Here is a 14,865-nt window from a genome sequence, read left to right on the forward strand (position 1 = left end):
AATAGTACTCTGAACACCATCCAAATCTAATTGTGCATGTCTATAAAAAACAGGTACCATAATAGTGACCTGCTTAGAAAAGTAATATTCTGATTGAATTTCTTTTTGATGAACAAAGGAATAGTTCTCTACAAAATCAACAACTGATACAATCGTTCCAAGTGGGAAATCAGCTCTCAAAGTTTGAAACTATTGTGCTTGCCACTTTGCAAAAAATGCGTGACGAATATAAGGTTGAATCAAACTCTTAAATCTGTCCATAAATGTTAGAACAAGTAACTCCTCTTCAACATATTCCAACTTTTTTGTCTCTTTCCCCAACTTTGTTTCATTCTTGACATACTTGTAACTTTTGTAATTCAATTTTTTTGTTGCATCAACGTTTTCAATTTTCAAAAGAAATAGAGCCAATTCACCACATGTTTCACATAATCCTTTGATACAATTTATTTGACCAACTGGATCATCTATTTTGTCATATACAATGGATGATATAAACTCACTTCTCCTACTAGGAGGAGCAACATGAAAACCATATGTATCTTCTACAAACTTTCAAAATACCTGATAGTGGAGATCAAACTCAATATTATGATGACAAAAACATGTTTCAAACACTTTATTTGAGCTCACAAAGTATGGCTTCAATTTTTCAAACAATTTTTTCCCAACTTTTACATTAGGATGTTCACTATAAAATGACACATATAACTCGTGTTGTGTCCAACCAATGTTTTGTATGATGTTCATATTGACCAAATGCAATCCTATGCCTGATAACATCTCTACTATTTGATGAAGGATGAGTGTTATCAATCCAAATTGATATGACTAAATTTTTTAATGACTCTTCAATCCTATTAGAATGAGGTGCTCTACACATAATTTCCCAATTACCCTCCATAGTACTATCATCCACAATTAATCTTCTCTTAACATATTAACTCATTGTTTTCCTACTAAAACCCATTTTAGATGAAATTGAAGATATTTGTCTATTTTGGGTGATATTCTTATTTACAACAGACATCAGCATCACTTTTCTTGCCATGGACTTATCTTTAGTTTGAGAGTATTTTCTTATGTTTCTCAAACCTTGTTTAACATTTTCAATCAGATCAGTTTGCATGCTAGAAAATCTTCTCTTCTTTGATGTTGTGTCTACACCTAACAATTTCAATGTTTCTTGCAACTTCTTTTGTGTAAGAAAAAGTGAAAGTAACTGAGCTTGTTCAAGTGTTTTAGTGTTATCAAATTGAGTCATAATTTCTCTTATCTTCTTATTCATTGACCTTTTCTTAGACAAACTTAATGGTTGAACAGTAGTTACAAGTCTTCTCAATTTATCCACATCCATTTTAAGTAAATAATCTAATTTTTTTGGAGAAATAGTATTCTTTACAGATTGGGAAATATTTAGGAGTTCATCCATACTAGTTCCTACACCTGATCCTAACCCTTCTCTGACTTTTGTTACTAGAATTTCTACAAGGAGTGATCTTGAGCCTTCTCCAACATTCATTGTTAAAGATTCTATAGGGAAAGATTCTAACCCTTCTCTGACTTCTATTTTCAAACCTCTATATTGAGCGATCTTGAACCTTCTTCAATATTCATTGTTTGAGATTTTGTAGGGAGTATCCCTAACCTCTCTCCCATATGCACTTCTTCTACTTCTGTTGAGCCTTCTTCAACATGTCCTTCACCTTGTTGCTTGGCTGCAACAAATTTATAAATAAATCAAATTAGATAAAAAATAAGATTGAAACATAATTAAATTCAAAACCATAAAAAAAACTAATATATATAATTACATACCTTGTTTAATTCAATGATAACGTGCCATAGCTTTTGAAGATTTCTTTATTCTGTTTCATCAAATCTCTTCCTTGAATATTTTTTTTGCCTTCCTTTCTTGTTTCCCATTATTAAATCATGAAAAAAAAAAAAAAAAATTACCCCTTGCCTCAAGATAAATTTTGTGCAATAACTATATAAATTTTGCGCAATAACTATATAAAAATGTCGTTGTACGAATTCACAGTATGGCTTCACTATTTTTAAGCTGACCTATCTAAAGCCAATGTCAACATTTTTATTTTTTACATGTGTGCACGAATGCCAAATATTAGATATGTTCATGTGAACATGTCTTGTTGAGTTTCTGGCAGTCAAAAATTTTTGGACCGCATGTTTGCTGCAAACATGTGTTCACAGTGAACATGCTCTAAATGTTCACTACCAACATCATGTTCGCACGAACATGTAAAACTAAAAAAAATTAGGCCCTTTTTTCTTTAAATTTTTTTGGCTTTTTTGACACCCATAATTCTAGATGAATGATCTCCTACTATAAAATAAAAAATGCCAAAATGTGCTGCTTGAAGCAAGCTTTCCAAAAACTATAATTGTAATACATATTTTAATCATTAAGACTTTCAAATATGAGTTTAACTCATCATAGGTTCATTACTGATTGAACATCAACTGACTTTGACACTTTGAGAAAATTAGTAAATTAGATCCAAAAAAAAATTTTAAATATCTAGGAAATAGCTTATTGAGATAGCTTTCTATTCAAAAAAAAAAAAAGATTTATGATAAATTGACTTCAAGTTATTTGTGTCAAAATGAACGTATGTCTGAATTACGATTGGTGTCACTTCAAAACTTCATAAACTATACAATATTCAACCAAATTGAATCAAACCAAATGCATCCTCTAGATATTGATGTTACAAACCCAACACCAAAAGAATTACCTCATTATCTTTTCTAGAAAAAAAGTTATGTGTGCCAAGAGGACTGTCACTCTTTAAAAATATTGAATTTTATTATGTACCACTTTTTGGAGGAGAAGAAAAAATTGACATAAATAAATTTTTTTTAGATTAAAAAATATGTTTAAAAAGTAGGAACAGAGTACTAAAAATCACTAGTTTATGTCATCTTGAAATTATTTATATTTTTAGGGATATAGTCACTCGAACGTGAGGTTTGTTTCAAAAATATTGATTTCAATGTCAAAATTGGTCAAAAAGTGGAACCCATTATTGTGGGATCACCCCATACTTTTGTAAAAATCATATCTGGGGATTAGGGATATTGACATCCCTAATCCCTGTCATGTGTTGGGACTTCAACTTCCTTGACAAATCTTAGAATCTAATCTCAAAGTACTAGTCCCTTGACCATTGATAAAGCTTTGGACAATTAGGCATCAGGAACTTGTAAATTTAGGACATATAATCCTTTAATCACCAAAATATCAATGGTGATCTTTTAGTGTTTGGGGGATAAGTGTTTCAAAGTTTCAAACTTAGTCAAATTGTGATCAAGCAATCAAAATTTAGTAGTTTTTCTTGTTATGTTTACGATTCAGAGGATTGATTTTAAATTGAATTCCCATGCTCCTTTGAGTTTTTTAATTGTTCATCTCACAAATTTTCCTAAGGCATAGATTTCCCAAGGATCCTACATAATTTCTTAGGTCAATAAGTGACAAAGTGACACTTTAATGACAACATGATGGTGTTTGGCCAAACCCCAACTATTTTTGGTACACAAAAAAATGTGTCTATACTCCATTGTGACATCATAACTATTCAATGCTACTTTCATTCTCCTCCATTTGTAGTTAACATTCTTGGTTTATAAATGACTTCTTTAAATTTTAAACACATTGAATAAAATCCATTTAAGTTTTCTCAATGGGACAAGCAAAGCATATAACAAGAAATTTTTTAGGAAACATTCATTTAATAAGAAAGTTTAGATGCATAATTTCATCATCTAAAGACATTCTTAATGATATTGTACAATTGATCTAAATATTCAGCCTACAAAAGTAACAAAATTGTGAATGTTGAAGACTTTAATTGTATCCTTAGCACAATGTACTCATGATTAAGAGTTCTTCACTACCTATGGACTCTATTGAATGTTTAGTGATTGATGCCTTTGTAGATGTTTGTTTCATTCTCATCTGTGTGTACAAAAATTTCACATGTTATTATGGTATGTTCATTTCTTATGGATTAAATCAAATTAGTTGTAGGTTAAATATGGATTAACTTCCATATATTCTCCAATCAAAACTAACAACAATAGGGAAAACATATGACGTCTACGCGTACAAATGATTTTCCACGAAGACACTACCTATATCTTTATGTAAAGTGGAATATTTATGTCTATATAGTGATTTTTTTAATGAAATCTTTTCTTATTATTATTATTATTATTATATTTATTTATTTATTTATATTGTATAATTTATTTTATTTTTTTAGATGCCACCCTTACTGAAGAGATATTAATATTTTTATTTTTTATTATATACAAGATAGTACTAATCATTGTATGTTTATACTTGATATAATTTTATAACTTGAATATTTTCCTGTGAAGAAAGTCCACACCTAACAATATGAACTAAGAACAAAATAAGGTGACAATTTCTAGATTGTGGTCTCAATTCAAAAGAAAGGGTGATTGAATATGTTATTATCCTTTCAAAAAATGCAAGGGCTTAAAGAATCGAGGAATTCTAATCACAATAGCTCAAAGACATTATAGGAAACATGATCACATTAAAGGGGAAAGGAATTTCATCCTTTAGTGAGTGTGGATTTTGAAATGGTGGAACATGGAGGTGTGAATATAGAACCAAAAGGTAATGCTCCCATGGAAGAAGATGATCCTAAGGTAGAGAATACAATTGAAGATGATGGTATTGGCACAACTGATAATGTGCTAGAGAATAGGATTGAAGAATATGTTACTGGCACAACTGATGAAGATGATGAAGATGATGATAGCCATGCATCTAATGATGATGATGAAGAGAACCTTGATATACCTATAATTGGAAAGGCATACAATCCCCTATACCAAGGCTCTCAAACAACACTTATCTCTATTGTATTGTTGTTGGTAACCATCAAGGTTATGAATGATATATACAATGTAGCAATCTCACGTATGCTAAGGTATAGTGTCATTTTGTCATCTTAGCATACCATTAATGTTCTTTATATTAAATTTTTCCATAGGTTGATAGGTGAGTGTTTGTTACCACCATCAAACATTTTATCTTGCTCTTACGAAGAATTATCAACCATTATGAAAGATATTGGAATGGAGTATAAAACAATACATGCATCTCCCAATGATCATATTACATATCATAAAAAATATGAATTTGTAACACAATTCCCTAATTGTCACATTAGTAGATATCGATCAAATCAAATAGCCAAAAAGGTATCTTACAAGATTCTTTATTGCATTCCTATTATTCCACATCTGCAATGATTATTCAGGTGCACTAGCTTGGCACAATTTATGGATTACCATGCATGCAATAGAAGTCAAGATGATATTATGAAAATGCATGTGGATGGTTTTTTATTTAAGAACATAGAAGATAGATGGTCATTATTTATATAATAATCTCATAATTTGAAGCTTTCATTGGTAGCAGACAATGTCAATCCATTTGGAGAGATGAGATCTATTTACTTAGACTAGCCTATTTTTGTTATTAACAATAACATTCCTCCTTGGATGTCAGTAAAGAGGGAGCACATAATGTTGGAAATTATTGTACCAGGTATTTTCTATTTAATATTCATCTAAATTAATTTATAAACACAATATCAAAATGATCATAATACATATGTTTTGTTTATGCTCATTCAACTAGGTAAGCACCAAGTGAAAGATATGAATGTATATATGGAGCCCTTGATTGATTGGTTTTTGGAGTTACGGAATGGGGTCGCTATGTATGAAATCTCTAAACCAATTGGTGAAAGATGATTTCAATTTTGTGCAATGCTTGTATAGACAATACATGATGCCCTTGGACTAACACATTTTGGTATGTAAAACTGTTAATGCATATTTTTGATATGTACTAGTGCTAACTCATTTTCATTTTATGTTTAAGTTGTGTGTGATGATTGTAAATATGAATCTTCTAGTACACATGTCATCAATTATTCATGATCTTGTAGGTCTTTAGACAAAGGGAAAATTTAAATGTTTAATTTGTGGTCTCATTCAAAATATTTAGAAAAGGTGTTCGATGAGCATAGACACTTTCTTCACAAAAATCATAAGTATTGAATTATCGAAAAATACATTTTCAATGGGAAAGAAGAGACAACATCAAAGCCATGAAGAATGACACCCCACATGTGGAAGTTGGAATACACTAGAATGAATTGTCAACATAATGTCATTCCATCTAATGTAGATTTTTATATGAAATTAAAATTTGGATACTATCCATTATTTAGTAATGATGTAATTGATGTCTGTGAATTTTGTCAAGGCATTGATGAACAATTTCCAAAAGGACTTAAAAGCTATCATAGACAATTTATTAGGTTGGTGTACTACAAGCAACTGTCAATTATGCATTTTTTTGATGCAATGCATATTGGAGAGAATGTAATAGAGACACTATGGAGAATATTGGATGGAAGGCATGAAAAAGAAAATTTGGTTAAAATTTGTAATGACATTGATGAATCCAATTATGCATTGAATTTTTTCCTTGAATCAAATAGCAATGAAAATTAGATTAATACGAGTGACATTCCTTGGTTATTAATATAGCAACAAATTGATGCCATGTTTGAAGCCATAAAAAAACTAAATTTCCCACAGGATTTGCTACAAACATAAGCAATCTCATATTAAAGAAAGGTGATTTTAGGCTAGGGTTGAAAATGCATGATTGGCATACCTTTGTCAAGGTAAGTCATGTTCTTCTTTATTTATGATAAATTTATAAAACATCATGTACTTTTGATTATTTTATTTTATAATATATTGAAAAGATCATTTTATTACTATTGCAATACGTTCTACCTCTATCTCTCCCACACAACTTCGACAACATGAGTGTCAAAAATGTTATTAAATGATCTTGGGAAATACATGAGGTTCAAAGTGTTATTGGTTAGATTTTTTGTATAGATATTATTTTACTTTGGCATTCCACATAAATCAGGTTGGTTATTTTTTGTTAGACATGATCCAAGAGGAAGACTAGTAAAGTATAATGTGATTAAAGAAGAAGATACAAAAGAAGTGAAAGATGAAGTAGATAATGATGATGGCAAAGATGAAGAAGGAGGTGGTGGTGGTGGTGGTGGTGGTGGTGGTGGTGGTGATGGTGATGGTGATGGTGATGGTGATGGGGATGATGGTGGTGGTGGTGGTGGTGATGGTGATGGTGATGGTGATGGTGATGGTGATGGGGATGATGATGATGATGGTGATAGTGATGATCATGGCCATTCTAACAATTTGGAAGATGATGTTCATGATGATGAGATAGATGAAGAAGATGATCAATGACATGATCATTGGAAATGTATTAGGTGCTGATTAGGTTGAAATATTTATTACAATGCTCAATTCTTGGTGTCGATTACTTATAATATATTTTTTGTAGAGGCAACAAATTAAAAAGTATACAATGACTATGATGTATGCATATTGTTCATGTTGTCCTCTACATAATTTATAGCATAAGTATCATATAATTTGTAATTAAATTAACACAAATGATTTACATATGCAAGAAACTATGTCCCTTTAACAAGGATCATACACAATGACATGGATAGGGAGGTATACATTTATTACATCCTTGCTTTCTCTTTACCTTCAACATTAACTTTAGGAAAACTTCATCAATATTAGCCTCGTTTTATAGAAAAATATTTTTCACCTTCAACTATTTCTCTAATTTGATGGGATACAGGTACCACCAAATAGGTATATGTCATATTTGTCTTCTTTGAGTGAGGGAAATGTGGGAATAGAAGAGGATAGTGAGACATGTAGTAGGTCTATAAAAGAGAGACAAACTAGAGGTCAAATGATTAGAAGAAAAATTAATAAACACATGTAATTTTTCCTTGCTCAAGGGGCATCGTGTTCTTATGATGATGAGACAAAGGGTGACATCAAGGTTACCATGAGCTACACATATCTTTAGAAAGAATGGGTACCCAAGGAATTACCTCCAATTAACACTAAATTTTGTGTTAACGAGAGGATATATCACATAGCTCCATCATCATTACATGGTTTGGGCCTATTTTCCATGGATGACATAAAGGTCAGTTATAAAAAAATTTGTTGAATTGATGGAGTATGTAGGACCTTGTTGCAATTACAATAATTGGATGCGGATAGTTCAATATAAAAAAAGTATGTGTAGGTATCCACTATCAAAAAATTATCTACAATGAAAAGAAAATAATCAAAGTAAAAGACTTGTTGTGTACATTGATGGAAGGCCAAAAGAAATAGGGAACATTGTAGGTTTTATAAATAGTATGCATCTTGGGTCAACTAATAAGCAACCCATTTGCATTTTCAAGGTGTGTGAGAGAAATTATGTTTTTGTATATGAGATAAAATCAATAAGTTTAGGAAAGACTTGCTAATAGATTACAATTTGAATCACATAGATACAAAGAAAGTTACTATCATGGGACTTGTAAGTACTAGATATGTAATATTTAAACTGATTACTTCTAATTAGAACTCAAATATATAATATACCATTTTATTAATAAGTATTTTGCTAAGTTGACTATTCCTTTCATTATGTGATTTTTTTATTTATATTCTTTGACATAGGGTGACATGGCTAATCTATTAGATGACAAAGGCAGGGATGTTTCTCCACCCCTTCTCCAGTACAGGTAAACCTTTTGTATAAAAATTTGAGTAATTATAATTTTACAAAATGTCATATTATTATGTTATTTTTGTTAAGGGGTTGGACTTTTTTTTATTGCTTTACTAATGTTTTTGTCACAATTTGATGCTTAGGGAAAGGGAAAAGAACATATTACACAAGAGCAAATAGTTGTTGATATGGCAGCCATAGTATTATGCGATGATGACATTACATATACCAATGACCCTATAAGAATGTGCAAAAAGAGCCTTAAGAGCATCAATCTCCAAATTCTTGGGCTTGTGATGGATCCAAATCTAATCAAAGAAAAAGAGGCAACAATAACTAAATTGTGTTAGAAAGCATATTGTCTAGAAGTAAGCAACAATTAATCTTTTTCTAGGATGATAGTTCAATAAAGCTTTATGTTTTATACTAATTTCTAGATCAAAATATGTATGTTTTGTTACAATAATTTTTGAGACCTTACTGATTTGTTCTACCTAATGAGGGTGCTAGTGTAGCTACTACATGTATGTGATTTCAATTTTAAATCATCAAAAGGAACATTATTCTCTTCATGATTATTATTGATAGTTTTATATTACTATTGTCATATTTTTTCAATCTATATTTTAAAAAGAAAATACATTGTATATAAATGTGACTATTTTTCAAGTGTTGATGATGTGCATATGCCTCTTTTCACAAGGTTGGAAAGCACTCTAGGATTGCTAACTATAGGATTGGCAACAAGGAACATGCAAACATCCACACCTACTACAACTAGAGCTAGTAAATCCTTGTTTTTCTACATTTTTTTATGTGTTAAATATGATTTGATTTGTAATTTCTTGTTCATTTGATCATAGTATGACATTAATTAACTTTTTATAGGGACATGTACACCTTCTCATGATGATAGAACATATACCAATACTAGTGATAATTTACCCGCCTTTCCTAGAGCAACCCATGATCATTGTTGATGATTGAAAAATATATGATTCCCTTAAAATTGCCTAAGATTCTAGGTACTTTAAAATTGTAATTATTTAGAGTGTAATTGTAGTTTAGTTACTCATAGCTCATTTTTTACTAATAATCCTATAATTATTTTGTAGAAAATTATCCTTTTATGAAACTTTTTATGATTTAACATTGAAGATATTTGGACCCACATTACATAAAAGGTGTGTAGCTTCATATAATTGGTTGCTACATTTTTCTATTCATTCATTTGTTGTAATATATTCAAGGTACATAGCTTGAACTAAATATTTTATCTAAAAATTTTATTTTTTGTTAAAAGGTACAATGATCAAGGCCTTGAATTAAAAGATCAACTCATAAAACTATGGAGGAGCTCTTTGGTCAAAATATTTTGAACAAAGTCCAAATTCTTAAAAAAATCTTCCAAACATATAAAGACTGTGAGAGAACAATATAGAAGGACTCTAAAGCTCAACCCAAAGTATGAACATCCTCTTATGGTTCTAGAGTTGGAGTGGAATAAAATCATTAAAGATGCAAAAGAGATAAGACTAAGATAAAGGAATTAACCCACTATCCCAAAAAAATAGGTATGTGGTAGTATTAATGTAATTTTTGCTCTTTATATTTATATAATCTAACATATTTCAAAGTTTACATATACAGGCTATAAAACACATCAAAGGCTACACAAGCTAGGAAAGAGAAGGTTGGTCAACATCGTCTTGGCTCAGGTAGATATATGAAAATTCACTCACAACTTGTAACTAGGAGTAAATAAAATTTCATATCAATTGTTTGATATAAAATAACAAATAAGAAATACATTCAATATTGATGATATTATGCAAAAAATTCAAGGCATTAAATTTAATTTAGCACCCACAGAAGAGGACAAACAAATTGGATTCAAGCAAGGCTATAAAGAAGTGGTTTCCCACCACTACACAAATTCCAATGGCCAAAGAGATGTAGAAGATTTTGGTGCACCGGTTCACACACAACTAAATAGGCCTAATGAATAATAACAATAATTGATAACTTCATGATAAATAATTTATTTGATGTTAATTTCAAACAATGATAACAACAGACATGACATTTCATTGCAGTCTTCTACTCCTTACATAGATCCTACTCATGATGACGAAGGCACAGATCCTACACATGATGGTCTTGATGTGCATCACAATTATACAGGTACATATTAAATTTCTATTGAAAATTAATTATGTAATTAATAATAATATTTAACATCTTAATTGTAATTGGTCTAACCTTTATGTGATAGTTTTTGAGTATGCAGAACATGATGTTAGTGTTGAGCATGTTGAGGTTGGGGCTGAACAAAATGTGATAGTAGATGATGTGCCACTATCAAGTAAATAAAAATCCATGTTATGTTGTTTAGATTAATGAAATACTTATAACATTTGAAAAAAAAATAGAATTAAACCCATTTATTTCTTATTCCACGGGCACATTAGCCTTGTCCCCAAAAGAAGAAGAGGAAGTCGCATGTCATAAGATAAAGACCACAAGAGCCACATGAGAATTATGAAGATAGTCATGATGTTCCTATTAGCCTTCATCTTCAACAAAAGAAGAAATGAATGTTAAAAACCTTGTTTAATGATGAAATTTTTTATGAATGTTAATTATTAATTAATTTTATGTCATGTTATTGAAGCTTGTTATGTGATTATAATGATTGACATGTTTACAAATTATTGATGAATATTTATACTTATTAATGAATTATATGTCATGTTAATGAATGTTATGTGAATATAATGATTGATGTGTTTAGGAATTACTGATGAATGTTTATATGTATTAATTAATTGTATGTTATGTTAATAAATGTTATGTGATTATAATAATTCAATGATATACTTCTTAAATGAATGAATGGAATATTTACTTAGTTGTTAATGGGAATTTAGAGTGATTATAGGGGGATGAGTCCAAATGAACTTCCACCTTAACGTGGTTGCCCTTGTTAAGTAGAGAATATGAAAGGATTCTTGAAACCAAGTGAAGCTCAAACTAACCCTATTAAAACTATACACCAACATATTGTCCTGTCAATTCTTCCCAAATGCCTTACCAACTTGACACTATAATAAATATTCACTAAATCATCATAACACCTTCAAAATAGGATTAAATAGATCAAAATCATTTGCTAATAAATAAGACCTTTATTAAAAAACTCCCAATGGAAGTTTTACCATTTACATCACAATCTGATTTGTATGTCATATTGTGACTACGACATAACAGTGACACATGAAAGGATACAAACCTTCCCAATGCACACTTCAAACCAAATAAATAACCTCAATGCACTTCAAGGTCAATCATAGTGTTTTGTTCCCAACCATATAGATCTGACCTTTAATGAATCAATATATTACTATGATTGGCATTGTCATGGTCAAGATAGTATGAAAATGTATTGTCTACACAAGGACTCAAAACAACTTAAAAGCCATTTCCATCCAATGTGAGGGTTCATCTCATTAAACTTCATGGAATAATAGGAGATTTTCATTTCTTCCATGCTAATGTTGACATGTCTAATTGACTCCTTTGGTCATCACCAAACTCCACCTAACAAACTTTTCTCAACTTTATAAAAATAGCCAATCTCACTGCCTAAAAATAATATTCTATTGTGAGATTGTACACATGCAAAGGCATTTTAGGGGTAAGATGGCTTGGGAATATTCTTCCTTGGCATTGTGAACATTCAATCCTTCTTACTACTCTTCATCTGGTCAGATATGTTCATTTTCATCATCACAACTGCATACATCTATAAACTCACCAAGTATGCTACCCAAAGACACTCGTTTGTCTTGTTAACAACAACATATCCATTCTCCATTCTTGGAGAATAAAAAACCTCCATTATCTTCTCATGACCCATCACCAACACTATTACATCCTTTTCACTAAGATAATTTCTTCTACCAAATTGTCACTTACCTCATGCCATTCCTTTTGGCATTTTAAGTCTTCAATCACATCAAGGTTACATCATTAGCCTCCATACTCTTTGTCATAGGGGTACTCTCTTCCATTATACCCTTCTCCTCACTTAAAGGACTCATCATTATTCCAAACACCACTAACTCATCATACTCAAGCCCCATAGGGCTTGCTTCCTTGTTGTCCTCACTAGCACCTTTGTCTTCTGCATCTACTTCAATACCTTGAACCTCTTTAGCACTAGGTTCTTCATATTTTTCACCATCCATCACTACTTAAAAATATTTAACCAACTCATTTTCAAGTTCTTTATCCTTTTGCTACTTCAACTCCATCTTCTTCTCTATGGAATCAAGCCTCATTATCTATCTCTTTCTTGGTAGTATAGCTCTACCTCTTTTCCTCACACAATTTTTTCCTCTTCTCATCTTGCTCTCTTTTCTTCTTTCCATTACTCAACATTCCCTTCAATTCTTTGTATGCTTCAAGTATATTTCTTTCTAATTTTATCAAACCCATCTTTTTCTTTCATAGACTTCCTCTTAACCTTCACCAACTTGCAAGGATATATTCCCTTGCTCTAATACAACCATGATGCAAAGCATAGTGGTTCAAAACATTTGTCCCATGTACAAGGATATATTCTTTAATTATTCCAATGAGATACAACTCCTCACATCAAACATATCCTCTTAAACTACTAAATTAATTGAACCAACACCAAGTCCCTTAACTAATCATCCAATCACTTAATGACTCTATTAAGACCTATTAATGATTACAACCTATCACAAAAAACTTTGTCCAACCACCATGCTCCACATATTGGTTTTCCATCAATATTTAATTATACCTAAGTACAAATCACAAAACAATTTATTGATTGTCATCCCTTTATTCTTATCACAACTTCATCCTTCAAATGTGTTAGAAATAGGGAATACTAGGGGGTGGGGGGTGGTGTGCTCAATCAATATTCTACAAACTTTTGTCACCAACTAGATATTATTAATTACTATGAACCATGCATAAGAAAGTAAACAAGTAATGTTGAATAGAAATAATAACCATGCATAAGGAGAACTCATAACACCATATTTTATTAACTAGGGAAACCCTAGCCAAGGGAAAACCTTGGTGGGGATGATACCCACTAGATAATATATTGATATATATGTTCCTTGTTAGAGGATGGACCCTGTTAGGAGTCAATGAGAAAATTTAGTATAGAGAGTCCTTGTTAGGAGACTTTGAATCCCTTTTAGGAGATTCCAACCATATTAGGATTTATAGTATAGTAGATGCTAGAAGAGCTCACTGCCCAAACATGCACTTCCAATTACAAGAAGAGCTCACTGCCCAAACAAGTAATTAGTCTTTAGGTACATAGGTGGTGTGTCTTCTTTCTTGACTGATCTATGACCTCATCTCAATCTTGGATCAAAAAATCAGGCTCTCAAAAACTTTGCATATATCACTTCACAAAAAGTTCGCATATCACTTATTACAATTCAATTGCACACTTCTTTTCACAAGATGTCCTTTGCATAAATACCATGCCTTTTCAAAAAAAATTGGTAGGTTAGCTAAGACCATAGTATACTTTTCCAACTTCAAGTAAACATCTAGGATGTCGGCCCTAATTGATCAAGTAATTATTTTGTAAATAAAATAATTCCTTTCCTTTGATTTTTCTATTCTTTTTCACTAGGTAAATCATGAATATCTCTTTTTCATATTTTTTGTACTAATGTATGAGGTTATACACATCATCATCAACATGTATGCTATCTCCATCTAACTTTGCTAGTCATAATATGACATGAGAAAAAATTTACAAATAAAAAAATATATTATTGTAAACCAATTTCATACTTAGACAATTTTATGAGTCTCAAAAGCTAAGTATCTTTATCTATGAGGTTAACTACAAGTACATTGTGTGTTGATATTAATGAAAACAATTACATCACTACATATAGCCAATTGTCAACAAAATGTGTCCTAATTCCACAAACTAGGACTCCAAAACCCTTGACAATTGTTTCTCTAGAAACAAATATCATTCGAAAGAATTCATTGTGCTTTCATCCACAAACAAATATGATTTAGGTACTAGCAAATCAAACATGAAAGAACCATTTTAAAGCATTTTTATATTA

General features: G+C 30.9%; 1 pseudogene; it reads left to right on the plus strand.

The window, feature by feature from the left end:
- Positions 1–14,865, plus strand: part of LOC149552127 (inorganic pyrophosphatase TTM1-like) — a 75,703-nt pseudogene that overhangs the window by 5,291 nt on the left and 55,547 nt on the right.

This window comes from Cupressus sempervirens, chromosome 6 (assembly GCF_028749045.1).
Source record: "Cupressus sempervirens isolate cs-2001-9-10 chromosome 6, ASM2874904v1, whole genome shotgun sequence".
In the NCBI taxonomy this organism is placed as follows: domain Eukaryota; kingdom Viridiplantae; phylum Streptophyta; class Pinopsida; order Cupressales; family Cupressaceae; genus Cupressus; species Cupressus sempervirens.